This window comes from Ambystoma mexicanum, chromosome 2q (assembly GCF_040938575.1).
Source record: "Ambystoma mexicanum isolate Mex_15411 chromosome 2q, UKY_AmexF1_1, whole genome shotgun sequence".
NCBI classification, from domain to species: Eukaryota; Metazoa; Chordata; class Amphibia; order Caudata; family Ambystomatidae; genus Ambystoma; species Ambystoma mexicanum.
Window position 1 is genome coordinate 1,300,334,031 of NC_090924.1, and position 24,371 is coordinate 1,300,358,401.

At 44.3% G+C, this 24,371-nt stretch overlaps 1 protein-coding gene across 1 annotated transcript in view; it reads right to left on the bottom strand.

Moving 5' to 3' along the window:
• Positions 1-23,465, bottom strand: part of COL6A6 (collagen type VI alpha 6 chain) — an 858,285-nt gene extending 834,820 nt beyond the window's left edge. The window contains exon 1 of the mRNA XM_069646627.1: positions 23,347-23,465. The gene's annotated coding sequence lies outside the window, so the exon portion shown is untranslated. The remainder of the gene's footprint in view (positions 1-23,346) is intronic.
• Between the last annotated feature and the right edge of the window lie 906 nt (positions 23,466-24,371).

Sequence of the window (24,371 nt, forward strand, 5' to 3'; positions counted from 1 at the left end):
ATACGGATAGCTATTTATTAAATTATTTTGCTGTTAGGTCTTCTATCATGGGTGTCCTCGAGCATCTACACTTGTGAGCCCTTGTGCTATGGAGGGAGTTTCTGACTTCTTCCCATGCTTCTTTTTCATTGGCTTAGAAGTTGGGAGGATTTGTGCATCACTGCGGAATTATGATTTGAGTTGGCCTTTGAGTCATGTGTCGGCAGATCTGCTAGACTATTGGAGGGCGTAAATCGCACCACATAAGGAGTTCTTAAGAACTATTTTTTCTTGGTGATATTTATTATTAATTAATGTTATTTCCTGATAATTGCAACATTTTACGGGAACTAGGTGGAGGCAGAATGATTCACAGAAATAATTTCCCTGATCTCCTACGCAAATTGGACTATATTAGTGAGTGCGGGAAATGTTCTGCCTCTACACTTGTATCACAGGACTATGTTAGGGGTGAGGCAGAGTCTGACCACAGAAAGTGATAACAAATCCACATTTTTGTAAAGTGATTCCTGTGGATTGCCCTGACTTGTGAACTTGGTAACATACAGGGCCCGATTCATGAAATATTTGCCTGGTTCAAAGTGAATTTGCAATTCTGAAAAGTGACTTTGCACTGCCGACACACACCCAGATTCATGGAACTTTGCAAAGTGTATTTTTGCCGGGCAAAGTCCGGGCAAATTCTTTTTGTACTGCAGAAATGACCATGCAGTGACTTTGCACAGATTTAGGGAATAAATTGACAAGATTCCCATAAAAACATGTATAGTTTATAGAGATCCTAAAAGGGTTAGCCATTTATTTGGCCAGCATGCTCTACTTCTTTTTAAGTGCGGGCACTTGCCTTTAAGTGGCACCCAAGTAGAGTTAGAAGATTAATCTGAGATTAAGGGTCCACACACCAACAAGCTCTTTTGCAACACATGCAGAAGGACTTTTTTTGCTCTGAGGCCTACGTAGCGCGTTATAAATATAAAAATTAAAAATAAATACATAAATACGAGTTTTGCTTTTCAGTTGCGCATCTCAACTGCCAAGATGAACATGAGTTATCATGAGATCAAGCACTCCACTTTGTTGGAATATAGCTAAGGTTGGCTATTTTTCACCTTCACTCAAACAAGCCTTCCAAGTGTAACATCGATGACCTAGGCCTGTTGCGTGCAGAGCAATATCTGTTTGGCACTAGCACGTGAGCGAAATAGGAGAGCTCCCACTTGATGATATCTAGCAGAACAATCCCCAATACAGATGATAAGTGCTGATGGGAAAGTAGAGCCTGAGAACTCCACTGCTTTGTATGAAAGAGACCCACTTAACAGCTGACGATGGTCCTAAAGGAAATAGACCAAAATGTCGCCCTCAGAATTCCAACTCCCGAAATTCTGACTTCTTTTTTCCCGACCCCCCTTACACCACATATATATGTGGGGGGGTATGGGATATAATTGTAGTATGGGAGGGCTCTGGGGCATCACCCCCGCATATGTATGTGGTGTAAAGGGGGTTGAAAAAAACTAAAACAAAAACATTTCGGCAGTCGGACTTCTGGGGGTCATAGTAAACACATAGATCCGTCCTAAACAAGTGGTGTTCACAGGACATGGGCTAATCAGGCACACATGCTCTCTTCTGTAGGTGGTGAAACAGTGTGGATTTGTTGTATCAATCGCTAGTGACAGACCAAAGTCAGATACTTGAGGAATCCGTTGCCTGCCTTCCCTACAGCGTCGTCCCATATAAACAAAGAGGACCCGTTGTATTGTGAGATTGAAGTCCCATTGAAAAGTAGCACAGAGCTGGTAAGTCAAGTAGTAGATCGGCAGCTGTTCAGATGAGAGAATTCTGTTGCCTTGGCCGTAGAATATGCTGATATGCTTCTGGGACCTAGATATATGGCATGAGTGTGGCTTCAGGAAAATACCATAGTTTACTGGAATCAAACCTCGTCCACTAAACACAAACATTGGATTACTGTGAGACAAACTACGGGGCCCTTGAGTAAGAAACGTTAGGAAGTTTTAAGGAGGCTTACTTTGAAGATTCTTTGCAAACAAAGATGCATTGTCCAATAAGACACAAATCACTGCCCTTTAACCCAAAAAATGTAAAACAAGTCAAGAACTGTCATCTGACTGCATTAGGGATATAGGCCATCAACAGGATTTCATAGGGGAGTAGCAACATTCATTTTATTATCAATAAAGATCATTACTGGATTAGCCCTGAAGAACACATTCAGTAATAGCAATAATTTACAAATCAAACAGATTGCTGCCCAGCCATCCTCAACCTTCTTCTCCCACAGATATAACACAAGGAATGATCCCATCCTCCAACAAAGGCCCCACATGCATATCTTCACACTCCATCCACTCCCAAAGACATACCCATGCTTCAACCACTACCCATAACCTCACAGCCACAAATCTACCCTGCAATTATACCCTCACGGTCAGTTGCATACTCTCAATTTAAATTGTCAGCGGGATTGTTTTCCAATAGGAAGGGGTGTAGCAAGTGAAGGCCTGTTTCCACCATTTTTTTTCCTTGTGTCAGTTTCGTCCAAAGCCTAGTATTGCCCTTGCTCCTGGAGGAACTTGTCTTACTTTAACTCCAGAGTTTGCAGCTAGGTAGGCAGGTGTGCAATCAGTAGTTGTCTTACAGGTGATGCGGGTAGTCTTAAAGAGTATTCTGGCTGAAAATGGAAGCCAGTGAAGTTCTCTTAAGATAGGAGAAATGTGGCTGAATTTCATGTTCCCGTCATAAATTTTGGCATTTGATGGGGCCCACGTGTGTCACCAGAACACCAGGGGTGAGGGTGGTTCCTTCATCAATGTGGATGATCATCAGGACCTGGACTTTGGTTCTGAGTTTGTTAGGTGGAAGGAAGGGTTTTATCGTCTGAAGGAGGGTTAAATGGTACCAGGCAGTTCGGGCCTTCCTGTTGATATGTTGTTGGACGGAGAGAGTACTGTCTATAGTGAAGCCGAGAGATTTGGCACTTGAGCATGTGGGATGTGATGCTGTCAAAGTGCATTTAGTTTAGCCACTTCCTTAGATGGTTGACTTAGTATAATAAATTCCGTCTCTGTACAATTGAGCAGAAGGTGCCCATCTGGGAGGTGTGGTACCTGTCGGAAGGTAAGATGTGAACCAGTTGAGAACTATGCTCGAGGAGCTGTGGGATATATTTACCCACTCAGCTGTGCTCCCTTCCATAACCAAGCTGCACTTCAGCAGAAGCAGCAAAACTGCTGCGCTGGCTACTGTGAGCACCACTGCCTCACGGCAAAACTGCGTTTTGCAACTACAAAAAGATGGCTGCATCATCTTGCCAAGCACATATTGGGCCTGAAGGAACAAGGGGGCACACTGAGAATGCCTGCCAGTGTGTTCTTACATGTACAGAGGAAGGGTAGTGAAAAAGTAGCACTGCTTTGCTGCAAGCCCAAAGTTCCCATTGAAAAAGAGAAATATTTACATTTAAAAATTATGCCGCTCTGATGCTCTTTTCCTCTGATTCCTCATCACACTACTTTTATTAATGAGACCCTGCCATGCTTATCCACATTCACATTGTGCTCCAGCAGACAAGAACAGTATCCCTGAATGACAGGCTGTTGTTAAGCTCTGAAGAAATCAAAAGAAGCATTACTCCAGCTACACGGGAAATGCTTTACTTCTGGGCTACAAAATATCAAAGATCAATGTGTCAAAGAAGCCCTGGATCACTGGGTCTATGTCAATTTCAATACATCTGCGTTTAAACAAATTGCTGCATAGAAGAAACTAACTCTGGCTACAAAACAATGTGGGAATTCAGGGGGAAGAGAAAAACTGAATTTGCAAGGAAAATGTTAACAGTCATCACATGTTTAAATGTACTTTTGCAAATAAAGAAAAATACTTGTTTAAAAGTGTATGTTGGATGAGGACCTGCCCATATCTAGCAATGTGAAGGGGTTTTGTGCTGTGAAACATATAGGGGAGATGTTATTCAACAGGCTTTATTCTGATAAAATAAGGAATTAAAGTGCATTGGCTACATGGGGGAAATCAGCCCCAAACAGGTTTCTGCATGGGGGTTGCCAGCAACAGAAGGCCCCTCACAGTAGATGCTAGAACACACAAGTGCTAATTGCTACCTTGGCAGACTTTTGTCTGGGATGAGGCCTCTTACAATGGAACTTCTAAGACACCAACCTGTGAAGTGGAGGGGGCCATAAACATTCAATCAAACTGGGAAGCCCCCTCGCCCACACTGGGCTGAGTTGACAGTTGGTGGTAGCTGAAGAGAAAACAAATGGAGTGAAGGACAAAGGATGCCCATTTGTTTCGAAAGACTATTTTATTAAGAAACTTTGAAGACGGTTATTTTTGGAACAGAAATTACTAGGAATGTAGACAGTTTTAATGTAATTTTGTGGGTTTTAATTTAAGACGTTGTAGCCTTCTCTGCCACCTGGGGAACAGAAATGGCAGAGAATTGGGTATTCCACAGAAAGTGTACCTGATGCCAATATGAAAATCAATACTGATATGCCTAATGATAATCCATACACATGTATAAGCGTATAGAATTTTATTCCGAATATTTCACAATAAAAATGACTAAAAATTATCAGAAGGGCGAAACAATGTCACACAAACTGGAGAGTTGGACTGGCATGTTCTGTATACAATATGTAACCTGCTTATGTAATTTGTTAAGATTCCCCAACTGTACACATGTGCCATTTATGGCAAGACTGGATTTTAGCTAAGGTAACTGTGGGAGGTTCTGGACATTGTAAAACTTACATCATAAATCTGACATCATGCCCTTGAAACCCAACCAGCTGAGAGGAAAGTGGTAACTATCACTCTGACCAATCCAGTTGTTTAGAGGCGTGCTTAGCTAAGCTTGCCCTTCCATATAATGCTATGATGTCACCATGCTCTATAAAAGGGTGGCTGACATAAATCTAGACACACACTCTTTCCTGAATTTCCTGCGCCTGCGTTCCTGATGTTCTACATTCATCGTGCCAGATTCCAGATCCCACTGCAAAGCCAAAGCATAGCTGATTCCAGATTCCACGGCAAGGCCAAAGCATTGCTGACCATCCAAGGCTTATTGAATAGCCCTATTTTTCGACTTCTGAATCATGTGGGAAGAGACCGCAAATGTGTCAATTTGAACCTCTTATTTACTGCTATTTGGTTTACTTATACTGGGTGCTCTTGCTCCTCTTGGCCTCTAGAAACTTTCTCACTCCATCTTTTATAGACCTTATTCACTGTTAATTGTTCAATACTTGGCTATTACAAATGTTTCCTTATTCTTTAATGTAAGAGAAATATGTCTTACGCACATGGCTTATCCATCTGCCTCCCTTTGTGCCTTGCAATAATACCTTAAAATAGCACCCTTGATACCAGGCCAACATAGGCTCCTCTTTATTTTGCACACAAAGCTATTTCTCCAATGTCTCCTGACTCTGCATCCCTGTTCTGTCTCTGAGGTAGCTGGATTGAGTCTTAACACAATCAGATGTCCCTCTTCCTATTATGGCCGCCTTAGTCACGTTATATTTTCCTCTATAGCAAGCTTCTATATGTCTCCTTTACCTTGCATTACTGTGTATTTACACTTATTGGTCAGCAAGTTACTTTATCTAACTTTTTATATACGAATAATTTATCATTTCGTATATGTTTCTCGTCACTGCAGTTACATCATCATTCTTGAGTATTTCCATATTGTTTCAATATGTCCTTGTATATCTTCTTAATGAAATCACTCTGCCCTCATCCAATATCACTCAGCGCTCCATGATGTCCAATGGTGCGTACTGACAGCCTTCCACTCTTTCAGTGCGAGGGTACATTCAGTATGGTTGCCTGAGTGCATTTCGTCTCTCATACACTTGATGCAGTATAGGGACAACACATGGGGTCCCACATAGAGGTCTTCTCCTGCTGTTCCAGTATGGTGGCTGTGAGGGGGCGGGCACTATGGAAACGCATCCACCTGATCCTCCACAAGGGGACCAGGCAGCTACCTCCTACAAAAAAAATAACAAGAATAACACGGATGGTGATGTTGCCGGTGGCAAATGAAAAGCAGCAACATCACGTTCATGCTCATTTACTGGCAGGCCCGTTTCCTTCGCAGACCTATTTGTTTTGAGGCCCATTTGTTATTTTTTTAACAAAACACAAGAGGTGATGACTGGAAGGTTTAGTATTAATTTTAACCTCTTTCATTTCTCTGGGCAGCCTTCAGACCATCGTTCTTATTTTTTGTAACACATTCTGCTGCAAATGTGGATGAGGTGGGTTGGGTTTAGGTATTTATTAAGATGGGGGATCTAGAAGGGTTTGGGGGTGTATTACAAAAAGAAATTCGAACAAATGGGCCTCGTGCAAATGGCTGCGAGGAAACTCCGTAGGACCCAAAATCACCCTGAACCATTTTCATTGGTGCTATCCTGAAATAAATATGCTAGATGGTACCATTTGATGTATGGATAAACCAGCCTTCATTTTCACTAAAAGCAAAGCCAGGCAGTTGTGCCGGTGTATACAGTTGTTATACTGACTTTCATGGCTGTAATGCTGAAGAGACATTTTCCCAACTTTAGGAGGTATTTCCCAAAGTAGAAACAGGGGATGCGGAATTACGACCAGGTGTAGATTGGTAGCAGTCCATCTGTATACGCACCATTATCATGTTAGTAACCAAACGGTTTACTTGAAAACCTCAAGGTCCTTTGTGCTGAATCCAGTCACGTAGTCAGGATTTCCCCTCTGTATATTCATGAGATAAATGAACATAGAATGGATCTGAACGAAACCTCGTTTTCATGTTGTTAGGTTATACTGAAAACCTGCCATGGAATGGCTCTTGAGTGAGCACCAATGCTCTAGAACTAACAGATGGGATAGCATTTGACATTTGCAAACTCCATTACCGGTGCCTATTGCTAAATAATGTTGGCTATAAATCTTCCCTCTGACAAGCAAAGTTGTCTCATTAAAAAAAAACACAGGCATGTTTGTCATAACCTTAGGCTGAATCGAGCAATTATCTGGCCAGTTATTATGATGAATGAGCAATTGAAATTAACCTGTGCTTCAGAACTGAGGCATGCGAGCAAGAAAGCTCATTAGGTTAATGTGCCTGCTGCAAAAGATATGTTCAACATGAGGTCACGTGCTGAAATCTTAGTTTGTTGGCCGAGTTGTCAGTTACTCCTCAGTATATAAAATTATATCTTTTTATCACCTGATACATACAGTTTTGTGCGAATGTTATGAGCACGCTCCAAACAGAACCGAGTAACTTTTAACATTCTAATAATAGAGTCAATGTTTTAGGTTGAGGCGCTTTTCAGAAAATCGTTCTGCTCACATCTGTTTAGGATTAATGTCCCCTGAGCCGCACACTTTCAGATTAAATCCCGAACCCATTCATTCTCGACTGAATGAAGCAAGACAGCAGCCCTGGAAAGAGTTTGGAACTGTGCAACGTCATGCCAGTTGTAGATGTCACTGTTTGGCACAAGCCTCCCGGCAGTGCAGGGAAAACACCCAGTGGAACCCGGCCAGCTGCCTGACTGCTGCTGCCTGCTTACATCAATGTGAGCCGGCTCCGGGGGAATGTGGCCACATGCATCACGTAATTAGATGAATGCTGTTCCGCTGGCCCCCTTAACCTCCAAACACACACACACCATTAGTTATGCTGAAGTTTTATTAAGACACATATTATGCAGCCACGTTAAATGACGCTGCTCTGAAGTTGTCGTAGTTGCTGGGGGCACCTGTTACCATGCAGCAGAAGAGATCTCAGGCTGGGGAATTGAGCCCAGATTTGCAAAATAGATTTTAATATGTATACCTATTACTCAAGGGATGCTGTTTTTAATGTAACAATTACATGTGTATTTAAATGAGAAGTGTATATTGTTATGAAATTAAATGTCTTTGTGAAAGCTTTTATTTAACTTGAGAATCTTCTTGAACTTTCATGAGGCAGCTTGAGAGGCCAGCAAGACAGTTTAGAGGCAGGCAGTTTGCACAGGACTAGCAAGGAGACTGAAGAAAAGAGCCTCTGGTCACTGAAGAAAAAGCTTAATAGTTGAAAAAAAATACTCCTCTCACAGAAATACTTGCCTGCCACTATTTTTATAAACTGAATAGCCTCTTGAAGCTCGTAAGAAGTGTTCGAATTAATCAACTCTGTGGAACTATTAACTTCAGAAGGATGAATGGGTGGGTGAGCAGGGATTCGAACCTGCGACTTCCTGCTGCACGAGGACCAGAGCCCACCACTTAACTCTTATGATAGCTGTTGAACACTCTGCAACATTTCTGAATTCTTTATGCAGAAGATTTTCTGATATTATCAATGCTTTATTTAATGTTACACTGGATAGATGGTTAGCATGGCAACTTGCAATGCTCTTAGCATGAATTGTCCAAACTACAATTAGTTCTTTTCTGCGTGATTCCACCATGAGAACTAATGAAGGGTTGTTATACTGGATTTATTAATTTGCATTTTTAAAGCCGCGGGCACAGGGACGTCATTTCACCAAAATGCCAGGGGTAGCGGAAGTGACATCACACGACCCTTGGCCCCTGGTGACATCACAGGAAGTGATGTCATTTGACCCCACCCCGAAGTGATATCACTGGATGCGATGGAACGTGACCTTTCGGCCGTTGACAAAACAGGAAGTGCTATCACATAGCATTGTACACTACAAAAAATATGGTTACTATATCGCTATAATGTGATGTACATTTCATACAATCGCCATCTGTATCGTTAAGATCAGTGTATATAGGCCCATATTACCAAATTACTGTGAATGCAAGCAGATGTCCATGACCAAATGATAATGATGTGTTATTATATAGCACTTACGCTTAAGCGCTTTATATAGAAAAAATATACACCCAATATCACCCAACCTGTGTTGGTACTCATTTATCGACCTCAGGAGGATGAAAGGCTGAGTTGAGGCGTTTAAGAACAGACTAAATCAGTGACTCACCCCCTGAAGTGTGCCTGAAATAAACCTTTAATGACTCTAGCAATTATTGTATAGAAATCCAGAAAGACACATTATTTGGTATTCCTAATCTTTCTTATTTAGGGTCAGTGCTGAAAGTATTAGACTTGTGTCACTCCTTTTATTCTTTTTCTTCTTTTTTTAAGGGGCTTTAACAAGAAAGCCAGCCACTCCAGAACTAACGAGCCACATGGTGCTGGCCACAGCCCATGAGTTTACATTACAAAAAAAAAAAAAAAGAAAAACTTTTTTTTTTCTCTTGTTTTTCTAGAGGTCGCAAGGGTGACCACAGAGGTCGCAAGGGAAACCTCAGAGGTCGCAGTTGCGACCTCTGGCGACCCCCAAATGACGTCCCTGCGCGGGCATCGAGGCGCTGTTACAGGAATTGTTTGTTTTGTTGCATAGTTGTTTTTTTTTGTCTTAGTTGCGTATTTATAACGCACTTAAATACTCAGAGGTTTCTAAGCGCGGACCCAGGGATCGAACCTGTGTTGCTTCACGTCTTCTTGCTTCCAAGGCCAGCACGTTGCCTCTGAGCTATCCTCCCGGGATGTGTATGGAAATCAGGAGCAAGGCAGAGAGAAGGTGCCTATTCCCTGGGGAAGCTGCCATCCTGACCACACTCAAGATGGAGTATGGCCTCTGTTAGTGGCTTACATCACTGCATAGACACTGTGTTGGCCTGCACTTAAGTGGCTATTTTCCCCTACCCTAGACCTAAGAAAATGAAACAGAGGAACTGAGCAGGTGCATCCATGCCTTTAAGTGGGTTGGGGCTACCTGGCGCAGAGGCGCAACTGTCTCCAAAAGCTACCCCCACTCTAGAGCTCCCACAGTATGCCAGTAGTAGGCACCTGAAATGCCATTTCTCCTCTGCACCGTTAGAAGGTTGAATGCTGAAGGAGACTCACAGTATTGCAGGAGCCAAGCAATGTGATGGAAGCTGTTAAAAGAGGGCATTCAGGAAACTGGAAAGAACATATCTGCTGGTACAGGACAGTTCGATCCTACATGCCAAAGTTGTCCACATAAATATAAATGGTTTGTGGGTTGCATACTTTTTACTGTAATGGTGAATTTTTTGACAAATGAAATGAGCACCAAGCCCAGTTTGCAGTACGTGCTCCGCATTTATGAATTACTATCACAGACATCTTTATAAATTAAATTGATGGTCATTCTTATGCTCCCACAATGGCAATTACATCGTTATTGCGCCCCCATCACTGCGACCTCCAAAAATGTCAACAACAAAAAAATCCGGCTACCTTTACAACACACATATATGTGGGTACGTAATGGTATATAATGCAAGTAGGGGTGGGGCGCGGGGGTCTCCCCTGCATATATATGTGGTGTAAAGGGGGCAAAATAAAAAAAAGTCTGCAATTTTAGGGTCGCAGTGATGGGGGTCGCAGTAATCGTATAGATCCCCCACAATGCACTTTGATTGTATGCAAAGAAGGTAATAACCTATATTCAAGGCCGACCCAAGGCACAGGCAGTCCGTGCCATTGTCCTGGCCCTGCAGTCATTAGCAGCCATAGGATACTAGGATCCTAGTTAGGGTACTAATACTGTGTGATTCCAAAGGTGCTGCCACTGTGCTGCTCCCAGGCTTGAGGCTCGTTTTCATGCCTGTCCCTAGTGACACTATCATGTCACCTTCCAACCCACTGTGAGTATCTGGAGACAAATACTTGACCCCACCCCCAAGGTGGCGCTGCAGACATGGCACAGCAGGTCCCACTGGGGCGCCACGAACACGTGACTACCTAACACTTTCTTTATTCTGGTAGAGCAATTACATGCAAAGCTGTGTATGGTTCATTGGAGTAACCATGGTTTTCTACAAAACCTTAAGCTTCGGCGATAAAAACGGCAATCAGGGAATTTTTATTCTGAAAGCGCACAAAAAACACCAGTTAGCTACGCAAATCTGTGCCTTCTTTTAAGACATTTCCTTTACTTTCATGTGAGTTTATTCGGCACACCAAAATACATCTCTTTTTTAATAGACTGACACATTTTCCTCACATTATGAATGAAGCCTGCATTTGTCATGTAATGAAAAACAACCAGGTTACCTTTTAACAAATTATCTTCATTTATTAGTCTTTAAGGGCCTCATTACACGGACGGCGGTAAGGGTTAACGGTTACCGTTAATGGTACCGGTGACCGTTAACCCTTACCGCCTTACTACGAGGTCCCTTTGCGGGTTGGAGAATTTAACGCCTGCTTTTTGCAGGCGTTAAAAACCAACCCGCAAAGAGACCAGGGAGCTAATTACGGTACCGCAATTTGCGGTGCCGTAATTAGCACCTTCCCCATTCCCATTATGCCCTATGGGGCAAAAATGGGAATGGGGAAGGGCAATGGGGGAAGGGGGAATTACCGCCCCACCAACCTTGGAATAGGGCGGTAATTCCCCTTTCCACCAAGGCGGTGCCGGTATTTTACCGGCATGGACCAAGGTGCTGATAGCACCTTGGTCCACCGCCGTCCATGTAATGAGGCCCTAAGTCTTGAAAGTACAATTTGTAAAACATTTTGGTGCTGGATTGCCATTGTGGGCGGGATAAAGACTGATATGCAAATAGATATTCCTCCTTTGTGAAAAGTACACTGAGCAAAAAGCGATGGCTGCAGACACTAAAAGTGGGAAAAAACCACAGAACAGGTTATCATGCATGTTCTTTCTAGAGAGGGGCGCCTGCTACCTTTTTTGTATTTTCCCAAGGAACTTGGGGTTAGTCCCCCTACGTTACCTGGGAGAATCCAGATGTGGAGCCCTTGCTCTCTTGATTCAAAGAGGCACACCTCCACCTCACTGATGAGGCCCAACAAGGCTGAAACACGTGTCTGGGGTTGCTGTTGGTACTCTTGTTCAAAGGAGGTTTGCCTGGCATTTTGGTGCTGAACTGTCCTTGTGGGCGGGACAAAGACTGATATGCAAATGGATGTTTCCTCCTTTGTGATAAGTTCAGCGAGCAAAAAGTGATGGCTGCGGACTCTCAAAGTAGGAAAAAAACACACAGCAGGTTATCATGTCATGTTCTTTCTAGAGAGGGGCGTCTGATACCTTTTTTGTATTTTTTGAAAGGAACATGATGTGATGTGATTGGTTATTTATAACCCCCTTAATAACCAGGGGTTTGTAAGCGTCGGCCTGCGGATCGAACCTGTGTTGCTATGTGTTGTCTTGCTTACAAGGCGAACACATTGCCCCTGAGATATCCTCCCGAGACATGTGGTTGGTCACCCTAATTTACCTGGGGTAACCCAGACGTGGTCCCCTTGCTCACTGTACTCTGAGAGGCACAGCTCCTCCTCACTGATGAGGTCCAACAAGGCTCAAACACGTGTCTGGGGTTGCTGTTGGTACTCTTGTTCAAAGGAGGATTGCCTGGCATTTTGGTGCTGAACTGTCTTTGTGGGTGGGACAAAGACTGATATGCCAATTGATATTTCTCCTTTGTGAAATGTACAGTGAGCAAAAAGTGATGGCTGCGGATTCTCATAGTGGGAAAAAACCACACAGCAGGTTATCATGCCAAGTTCTTTCTAGAGGGGGACACCTGCTACCTTTTTTGTATTTTCTCAAGGAACTTGGGGTTGGTCACCTTAGGTTACCTGGGGCACCCAGACGTGGACCCCTTGCTCACTGTACTCAGAGAGGCACAGCCCCACCTCACTGGTGAGGCCCAACAAGGCTGAAACAAGTGTCTGGGGTTGCTGTTAGTACTCTTGTTCAAAGGAGGGTTGCCTGGCATTTCGGTGCTGGACTGCCCTTGTGAGCGGGACAAAGACTGATATGCAAATAGATATTCCTCCTTTGTGAAAAGTACAGTGAGCACCAAGCGTGATGGAGGCCCAGTTATGCCAACACATACATGGCTTACCTGGAGGAGGAGTTTGTTTTGGATAACATGAGATGGAAGAGTCATCTACTCTGTCTATTAGATTTATAGATGATGTCTTTGAGGTTTGGTAAGGTACGGTTGATGATGAAACAGTTTTTTGAGTTCATGAATCAGTTGGCTCCAAGAATCCAACATACAACAAAGTATAGCACGTGCAAAATTCTGTTTCTAGATGTGGAGCCTCATGTGAAAACAAAGATTGGAAACTACAATTTACAATAAACTGACAGGAACAGTTTTTTACTTGCTTCAAGTTTTCATCCAAAACGTATAATAGAAAGTATACCGTACAGTCACTTCTTATGATACAAGAGAATCATATCAGAAGATCAGGAATTTGTTAAAAAAAACAACGGAATTACAAATGTAATTTGCAGAAAGGGGTTACACCGAAGTGACAGTATTAGCATCTAGAGAAAAGGCCATGGGAGTTCCAAGAGATGTAGCACTCAGACTTTCACAAAAATCTAAAATGTAAAAGTTGGTGTATGTAACGACTTATTCTCAACCGAGTCAGAAAATTAAGAGAATCATCAAAAGACAATGGGATATTTTGAAAATGGATCGTACTCTCGCTCAACTCTTTGACCATCCACCAACCTTTGCATATAGGAAAAGCAAGTCAGTGAGAGACTACTTGATTCAAGCAGAATATACTGCAATTAAATTGTTAGAAATATCCTTTAAGGGTACATTAACATGCAATAATTGCCAACACTGTCATAATGTCATAAAAGGCAATTCTATTATTCACTCGTATGCAGGCAGAAAAATGTAACTAAGACTCACGACTACTTGTGATTCCATAAACATCATCTATGGCATACGATGTCGATGTGGCATCTTTATGTGGGTTTAACAACAAGAAAGGTGAAATTAAGGTGGACTGAGCACAAATCTAATGTCCGGACACATCAATCCCATTCACCAGTGGCACAACATTTTGACACAGCACATAATACAATAGCTCAGATGAGGTTAATCATCTTAGAACAGGTAAAATGTCCGAAACGTGGAGTGGATGTAAAAACTCTCTTACATCAAAAAAGAGGTATTCTGGATAGAGCGCTTAGATGCTCTAAATCCTGAAGGGATGAATGTGGAATTTGACCTGACATGTTTCTTGTGAACAAAAATTGAGAAGTACCGAAAATAACAAATGCTGTGGATACTGTAGACGTTTTGTAAATTGGAACATCGTGTCCTTGAAAAAATGGAACAAAATGTCAAAATGTGGATGTTATTTTAAAGCATAATGAGTTTTGTGAACAAGTGAATATCCACAAATATGGTATTTCTAACGGGAAAGAGGTATAAGGACAGGAGGGGTATGTTTGGGCCGTATGGAACATTTAATAATAATGGTACAACTCCTATGGAAATGTAATATGGATTTACCATTCAACAAAGAGTTAATATTGATATTGAAGGGTAAGCCAGCAAGAGTGCTTTTGTAGAGAAATAAGAACAGCTAGTTGTCTTGTCAATCTTGAGCATAACAGTTCAAGTGACGAATATGTGACTAGGCTCCATTATTCCTGGAATGTAGCCATTTAAAATAAACTTATATGAAAATAAATGAGCAATTAGTAATGTCTGTGCATATATTTACATAATTGACTGATCCGTTATTGAATGTTGGTTCTATTATGAACTGCTTATTCTTAAGTTATTGACATTTAAATAAACATTATGTAAGTAGTGAAGGCGAAATAAGTCCCGTATTGAGCTAGGGATGAAATCCACATTAGAGATCAATAAAATCTTACTCCATGGTAAAATGACCGCCGTAGTGTCACTAAACATTTTCGTCACTGTAACGTTATGCTACGTTGTGCGTGCTCATGAATATCGGACATGAAATGTGGTGTGCATCCTTCTCATTACATTACGCTTATAGATGAAGGAAGACTGTTTCTACAGCCTACTCCCAATTCCTGTGTCGTGCATATGAGCAAACTGAAGGTGAGATGTAGTTTAGGTAATGAGGGATTGACAACAGATAACAAGGACATACTGCTATGCCAACTGTTTGGCTAACTTTGGACCATATCCCTTTTATCTACAGAACGGTTCAGTGGACAGCGAATGACTGATTGTTGTCAGAGAGATTATCTACAAGTAAGTGATTACAACAAGTGGGGGCTTGTACTAGTTGCCCAATTTGATTATAAAAGAAGTGGGATTGTATCTCTGATACTTGAATATTGTGTTGTTTACAGCATTTGCCACGGGAAAGACACTTGAGAGTAGGAAGGTCAGTCATTAACATGGAAGGTTGTCTTGATGTTTATGATTCAGTCATTTATGGTAAACATGGCTGTGGTAATGGAGATTTCAGAAGATTGTGTACTTGCTTTTTTCAGTTCTCCACAGGGCAAGAATTCCGGCAGTCTAAGAATACACTGTTTTGTGTTATGGTTAACAGTACACATTATGGCTGCTATTTAATATAGATATCCATTTAAAATTCAATCTCTTTCTATTTTATTTCAATTGATGTTTTGGAAAAGATAGCATCTCCACCTGATGAAGGGACTTTGGGTCCCGAAACACGTAGTGAAGTGTGAAAGGGACTAGTTCAATGAAAATTCATCTTTGTTGATGTGAAATTCACTTGACACAATGCAGTGTTGTTATCTTAGTAGAATGATTGTATAGTTTTATGATGAACTGATAATTGCTGAAACAATTTCAAACGAGGATTATGTTTTTTCTTCTTCTTCTGTAATGATCATGAGAGTATCTTTATTTTTGTTTGAAGGAAGATGTGTATCAAAAATACAGATTTGATTAGAGGTACACACATCATTAAAAATATGATGACGTAAAAAGGGAGTTTTTCCTTTCACGAGGGACTGGGTAACTTATCAAAGGTTTGATGAGCGAGTGTTGGTATTACTGTGTCTCTGTGGCTAGGGATGTACCCAGTGCTCCTGAAGAATAGTGAATTATTTGAGTTAAAATAATATGCATTCGAGAAGTCAGTTGTGCACCCCAATTGATATATTTTGCTCTGTTCCCCTTCTCATTCTGCACCCCTTATCGTGTCCTCCTTTGAAACTTTGCACTGTCCTCCTTGCACACAAGTGCCTATAAATGCAACATGCAAATAACATCAGTAAATGCCAAAACTATTTGCATTGCCAATGCTTGTTTAGACTTGCGCTGAATTGCATTCTGGCGTTTGTAGACTGCCATTCAAGATGAGTGAACATAGTGCAATAATCGTTCTCTTTTGCTTATGGATCGTATCTATTGGCTGAGCACTTTAGCATGATTTATGTGCTTTTCAGGTAATCTCTATAAGGCAGAGTATGGTTGAAAGCTAAACCTGAGGGTGAAGAGGGGTGGAGAGGAGGGAAAGGGAGTCATGGTGATTTACAAGGGGTGTGCAAAGAGATACAGCTGGCCTGGCGAGATTGCTTTCTCTGGTCCTGGACCTGTGCTTTCAAGTCCTGTAAAATTGTTAAATTTCCCATTCTCTGGACTCCCTTGGGACATAGGCTCTATTTGGATAGCACTATAAGGCAATCCTGCAATTATAGTGTTATCCAAATAGTGTGACGAATCAACAAGTCCATCACAAGTGTGACAAATCAACTTCTGGGGCACCAGTGGTCCAGGGATGAAAAAATCAGTTTCTAAACCATCAATCATCCCCACACCTCTGGTACACCAGAAGGGATCCAACCAGATTGGAAATACAAGCAAGTTATGAACCTCCTTGTCCAATTTTGGTAACGTGGATGGAATGGCAGGCCTATCTCCGCAAGTTCATGGATTGTTGGTTAGTTGCAATAGAGCTAAAATACTATTACCCAATGATAAAAGGGACTGTCCATTCAAGGTTGTATACAAATATCTACTTTATTATTATCACAACAAACAGTTCTAGGCGTCTTGGACGGCGTGACCGACTGCTGCGTAACAGTGGCAATATGCAGGGACGATTTATCGAAGTTGGCCCCTGCCCCCCATCGTGGTGGAGATATAGTCTGGTGGCTAAGCTGTCTGCCACCTGTCCCATGAGAACTAGGGTGCGACTAGAGCTTGTTCCACACAGGCCATCATGGTGGAGATATAGTCAGGTAGCTGCGACTAGTGCTCATTCCACAGAGGCCAGCGTGGTGGAGATGTGGTCAGGTAGCTGCGACTAGAGCTCTTTCCACAGAGGCCACCGTGGTGGTGGTGTAGACTGGTGGCTGCGACTAGAGCTCGTTCCACAGAGGCCATCGTGGTGGAGATGTAGTCTGGTGGCTATGCTGTCTGCCACCTGTCCCATGAGAACTAGGCTGAGACTAAAGCTTGTTCCACAGAGGCCATCGTGGCTAAGCTGTCTACCACCTGCCACATGAGAACTAGGCTGAGACTAGAGCTCGTTTCACAGAGGCCATTGTTGTGGAGATGTAGTATGGTGGCTAAACTGTCTGCCACCTGCCCCATGAAAACTAGGCTGCGACTAGAGCTCGTTCCACAGAGGCCACCGTGGTGGAGATGTAGTTTGGTGGCTAACCTGTCTGCCACCTGCCCCATGAGAAGTAGGCTGCGACTAGAGCTCATTCCACAGAGGCCACCGTGGTGGAGATGTAGTCTGGCGGCTGCGACTAGAGCTCGTTCCACAGATGCCACCGTGGTGGAGATGGAGTCTGGCGGTTGCAACGAGAGCTCATTCCACAGAGGCCACTGTGGTGGTGATGTAGTCTGGCGGCTGCGACTAGAGCTTGTTCCACAGAGGCCCCCGTGGTGGAGATGTAGTCTGGTGGCTGCGACTAGAGCTCGTTCCACAGAGGCCACCGTGGTGGAGATGTAGTCTGGTGGTTGCGACTAGAGCTCGTTCCAGAGAGGCCACCGTGGTGGAGATGTAGTCTGGTGGCTGCGACTAGAGCCACCGTGGTGGAGATGTGGTCTGGTGGCTGCGACTAGAGCCACCGTGGTGGAGATGTGGTCTGGTGGCTGTGACTAGAGTTAGTTCCACAGAGGCCACCGTGGTGGAGAAGTGGTCTGGTGGCTGCGACTAGAGCTCGTTCCACAGAGGCCACCGTGGTGACGATGTGGTCTGGTGGCTGCGACTAGAGCTCGTTCCACAGAGGCCACCGTGGTGAAGATGTATTCTGGTGGCTGCGACGAGAGCTCGTTCCACAGAGGCCACCGTGGTGGAGAAGTGGTCTGGTGGCTGCGACGAGAGCTCGTTCCACAGAGGCCACCATGGTGGAGATGTGGTCTGGTGGCTGCGACTAGAGCTCGTTCCACAGAGGCCACCGTGGTGGAGATGTGGTCTGGTGGCTGCGACTAGAGCTCGTTCCACAGAGGCCACTGTGGTGAAGATGTATTCTGGTGGCTGCGACGAGAGCTCGTTCCACAGAGGCCACCGTGGTGGAGAAGTGGTCTGGTGGCTGCGACGAGAGCTCGTTCCACAGAGGCCACCGTGGTGGAGATGTGGTCTGGTTATTGCGACAAGAGCTCGTTCCACAGAGGCCACCGTGGTGGAGATGCGGTCTGGTGGCTGCGACTAGAGCTCGTTCCACAGAGGCCACCGTGGTGGAGATGCGGTCTGGTGGCTGCGACGAGAGCTCGTTCCACAGAGGCCACCGTGGTGGAGATTCGGTCTGGTGGCTGCGACAAGAGCTCGTTCCACAGAGGCCACCGGGGTGGAGATGCGGTCTGGTGGCTGCGACTAGAGCTCGTTCCACAGAGGCCACCGTGGTGGAGATGCGGTCTGGTGGCTGCGACTAGAGCTCGTTCCACAGAGGCCACCGTGGTGGAGATGCGGTCTGGTGGCTGCGACTAGAGCTCGTTCCACAGAGGCCACCGTGGTGGAGATGCGGTCTGGTGGCTGCGACTAGAGCTAGTTCCACAGAGGCCACCGTGGTGGAGAAGCGGTCTGGTGGCTGCGACTAAAGCTCGTTCCACAGAGGCCACCGTGGTGGAGATGCGGTCTGGTGGCTGCGACTAGAGCTCGTTCCACAGAGGCCACCGTGGTGGAGATGCAGTCTGGTGGCTGCGACTAGAGCTCGTTCCACAGAGGCCACCGTGGTGGAGATGTGGTCTGGTGGCTGCGACTACAGCTCGTTCCACAGAGGCCACCGTGGTGGAGATGTGGTCTGGTGGCTGCGACTAGAGCTCGTTCCACAGAGGCCACCGTGGTGGAGATGTAGCCTGGTGGCTAAGCTGTTGGTGCTGGAAAAAGAATAGCGGACTTCAGTCCCAGCTTCCCCACATCATCATATATGGCCTTGGAACTTACCACATCCGGCTCAGGATATTTTCATGCGGTTTTGTGCAAGTTCATATGTTGGGGTGTTAGAAAAAGCTACAGAGGGCCCCAATATCTTTTCAAAGCATATTCTCATAGATCCATTTTTGCCCTCACTTGCAGAAAAAATCGTTGGGCAGACCCACGATACTTTGTTAGTGTGGTGAAAATGTGGGTCGCTTTTTTAAGTGCACTGTATTTGCACACCCTCTGCGATTTTGTTGGGATCTTGACCAATTAGCGTATGCGGACCTTGGCCGTGTTTGGACATTTTAGGAACAGGGAACCATATAGGGCAGTCAAAAAACATCTGTTCTGAGTGGTGTGGGGGATGGGAAAGGTGTCCAAATAGATTCTATTGTTGTTTGTAAGTTCTGCGAACATTTTGAAAGTGATTGGAATTCCCTGGCGCTCTGTTTACAAAACACATGTTTGAAAGGATTTGTAGATGTGTCAGGTTGCTTTATTAAGTGATGTAAACTTAAAATGCAGAATGGGCTCAAAAACGAGAAGCAGCACTTAACTAAAGTGTGTGATCTTGGGCAAATCATTGTATGTCATTATGCCTTAGCTGACAACATGTGGCGTTCCTAGAATGGATTCAGTTTACAGTGCAATTGTTTTTACAAATAATCATAGTTCAACACACAATAGTGTTGCTCTTTATAGAATGCTAATAGTGACCATTCCTACGCTGCACATGAGTGTGGTGTTTGCCGCCTGCCATACTCATGCCAGTTTCTTGGAATGTAACTTCCCTTGTTGTAGGTGAGAATCAAAAACTGATGTCCCTCCTTGTGATGCCTTTTCTGTATTGTAACTTGCACTGATGTCAATATATACACACATTATTGTTTGCTACACAGGTCCCTGCAAACCCTAGAACCGGCTGTACATTATTAACTGAATGTTAAACAATAAAGTGTTACTAGAAAATCATTGTTTCCTACTTGTTTGAAGTTACACTTCCTCTAACTTGCACTCTCCCTCTTGTCTCAGGCTAAGTAAACAGATGTATTTACCCTGTTGTCAGGCCGTGATGAAGGTCCCTTACACTTGCTCAAATGCCATACTGCAAATGCTGCGCTCCAAAACATTTGAAAGGTTCTCTCGACGTCATTAACTTGACATTAATTTTAGAAATGAACATCTTGTTAAAGATGCAGCCTTCATTTGCATTGTCTTTAAGTGGGCAACATTAAGTTCAATGTGTTTTTTATTTTATGTACAGCATTTTGTATGTGCTATTCTGGCTGCCAGGCAAGCCAGGGATGGGATGAGCCTGCCTGACCCCTAAATGGCTGCCACTGTGATGCAGAACTGGCTTTAGTAGTTCCAATTGGACGGTTGCAAGTAACAGCCAGACGTGACATCCACCAGCTCCCAGTCCAAAAGTGCATCATCTTCAAACTTCAAAACACCAGCACTAACCCATACATGTATCTCTAACATGGCCCCTACCTATCTGTCTATCTGTCCAGGATCTTCACCAAAGCCCAATCCGCCAGACCTACCCGGGTCGCCTATTTGCACCGACTCGGCATCCCTAGATAAAGGGACCAGAAAGCAGGTGGGAGCAGCTTCCCAGTGATAGCAGCCAAACTCTGGAACAACCTCCCTCTAGCCCTAAGTCTTTTGACTCCTTCTGGCTTTCCGCAAAGGACTCAAAGACCCCCAAGCTCAGTAGTATCACCCGAATGCGCCAACCTGTGACGCCAACCCGTCCAGAAACTCAGTCCTAGACTGCTTGAACTTACTAAGCTAGCTTACAACTACTGCAACCTTTTCTATAACTAATGCTTTAACTTTGTCAGCAACCGTTTGTGCACAACAACCAGTAACTCAGTACCAATAGCCTGTACTCTCTAAGTACGACTATAACCTTCAACTCTATCTGGAACTAATGAATGCATTACCTTTGTCTGAAACCCTGTAACCATCATGCAAATCAGCGCACAGATGCCCCCGGGTTCGGTGTGCCTTACTAATGGCAAAATAAATAAATAAATAAACTACTGAAGTCCTTTTTTGCACGCACCAGCAAACAGATGCTATAAGCATTTTGGGCCAGTTTCATGGGATTTTTTGCACGGTTCGAATTGACTTCGCACAGCTGAAAAGTGACTTTGCACTGCTGAAAAGTGACTTTGCACTGCAGACACAACCCCTGATTCATGGAACTGTCCAAAGTGTAATTTGGCAGTGCAAAGTCAGTTCAAAGTCAGTACAAAGTCATTTTTGCAGTACAAAATGACTTTCCACTTACTTTGCACTGCAAACATACACTTTGCGCAGTTCCATGAATCAGGGTGTGTCGGCAGTGCAAAGTCACATTTCAGCAGTGCAAAGGCACTTTGAACCGTGCAGAAAATTCCATGAATCGGGTCCTTAGCCTGCACATGTTTTGCTTAACAGGCGTGGGGGGCTGGGACGGGGGTCCTAATGAAAACATAGTCTGCATTTGCGAATATGGTCCAAGCGATAGAAATGCTAATTGACATTCCATATTAATAAAGGCAACGTTTACCATGCCAAGGACTTGCACTGTGTAACCCACGGAACGGAAGGTTGTCCTTGTGCACCACGACGCATGTATACTAGAATCGTAGCTAACTCGAAGACACTGGCATTACACGAAAAACACAAACAGTGGTGCCCTTCACAGCGAGTTCGGATGTCGACCAGGTCTGCCCCTTGCCCGCTCCTCTCTCCCGCGGCTTCACTTACAGCGCAATTAACTCGCGTCCTTTCTTCTGCTTCCACTAAAGCGCGCCACTGCATCCAGACTTTAATGGTGGTGTGTGTTATGAGCTCTCTGCAGTCATTGCAACTGGCTATGCACACAGCTGCCAAGTTTCCCAGTTCCATGCAACATCTTTAAGCCAGTTCTGTCCCCCCTTCCCCCCCTCCCACTGCATGCTGGAACTTTTAAGCCCGCCCTTGCAATGGGGAAAACGAAACTACAAGTTCCAGCATGCAATTCGAAGCAAAAAGCAGGACTGGCTGGAGGTGTCACGCATGGACTGGGAAACTTGGCAGGAAGGTATGTATTCAGTGTCCTCACCCACACCACTCCCGCGTTTCCTAGGTGCATAGTCTTGGGTAGCAGTGCACCTCACATGCGTGACCTTCTGCTGTGAGGTTGTCACATTTTAGGGAGACACACCCAGCAGTGTTCACAGTTTTACTATTCAATGCGCATGAGCCTGGAAGTTATTTTTTTAAAAAAATTAGAAATCTATGCAACAAGTGAAACACACATTTTGTGAAGATGCTCATTACACAATTGATGGAATAATTTGCGCGTAAAACGCACATTTGCTCGCCATTCTTCCCGAGAATCCCCACACCTCAAACATGGATTTTCGGGCAGAATGGCGCGCAAATGTGCGTTTTACGCGCAAATAATTCCATGAATCAGGCAGCTTGGCTTTAAAAATAGATCCTGCAATACGAGCTTTATCTGTTGCATAACAACTGCAAAATGATTAACAAAGGGATGTGGTGAAGTCACCCATTTCAGCGTATTCAGAATTCAGTGCCATCAAATCGGACAATAGTAACCGCTGCGCTTATAGTGCTTAGAAGTCGGAGGACGCCGTGTGAAGCGCTATATAACAACCTTATATTGTCATTATTGCAGTTCATTTTAAAGACAGATGGTATACACAGTTACTCATCATAACACTCCCTGTGGTGCATGCACGCTGAAGATTCCTTTGGCTGCTAAATAACTGCTTTCTCCAAAAACGCAAGACTCTCCAATTGTTGTAATAAAAAACACATTAAAAAAAAACTCTTGGAGAGAAATGCTTATCTTATAGAAACTGGAAACATTCCTAGTCTTGAATGTGTTAGGAGTGATGAGAAGCAAGCACACCAGGGGTGTTGCTAGGTCTGGAAAAGACCCGGGGCTACGCTAATGTCGGAACTGTCGGGACTGGGGGCTAGCTAGTCTTTTGGCTGTAGCTCCTGAGATTCTATCCGGGGCCACAACCAAAAGACCAGGGGCTATAGCCCCCTCAGCCCCCCCCTAGCAACGCCTCTGAAGCACACATTGCTGCCCGCAAACACAGACTGTTACATGCTGTACTTACACGCGCCGGGGGCCGGGTCTGCTGCCTTATTCTCGTCACCAGAGCGCACCAGATCACACAAGTGGCTCCCGCCAGGCGCTGCAAGGAAGGCTTATGAACGCCTGCTTCTTGACAGCCTGCCAGGACCCTCCCTTTGACCAATGCAGGCAGAGCGAGCGGTAACTGGGGGAGGGTCTGTGCACTGGCCTGAATTCTAGCCATCTGCCCGTGACAAGCATTAAGGCAATACCACCCTGATTAAATACAACATTTTTTTGAAAAACCTTTAAAGTTGGCTCTGGCGCGGTTCTGCGATGATTGCATGTGTGTTACCCACACTCTTAACGCAGCCGCTTTCCAGGTTTGTCATCTCAGGCCAGAAACAACTTTTCCAGTCCCAGGAAAGTATCCTGTTGTGTTAATTTGTGAACATGCAAATAAACTGAAGACGCAAAGTACACTCTCAAGTGAGCATTAACATCCAAGTTCCACGCTTATATGTAAGCAACATCAATTATGGATGTGTTTGTATGAACAGTAATATTACCATTTGATATTGTTTGGTTTCCATGGAGATTGCTGAAAACACATGTTGCAGGTTATTTCTGCCTCTTTTCCTGACAGAACATTGTAGCATGCATGGAAAGCCCTGAACTTTCAGTTGTGAACTTTGCCAGACCTGTGTCCCATCAACACCAATGCAGTTTAGGTGAGGCATAGAAGTGCTGCCCGCACTAAGAGAGTACATCAGAGTAGAGCATTCCGTATGGGAGCCTTTAGGACAGTGATGGGCCTCAGTGCAGGTATGGGCCTCGGAGCCAAAGTGGGATCTCGAGGAAGAGCTGTTCTTCTGTATAGATGCACATTGGAGGTGTGGGCCTTGAAGTGGGTATGAGGCTTGGGTCAAGGAGGGACCTCAGGTCAGTGATAAACCTCTGGAATTGATGGGGCATGGCAAAGGGATGGACCTTGAGGTAGGAAGAGGGCATGGGGTAGGGATAGGCCTTGGGGCAAGGATGAGACTGGCTGTGCCTTGAAAAAAAAAA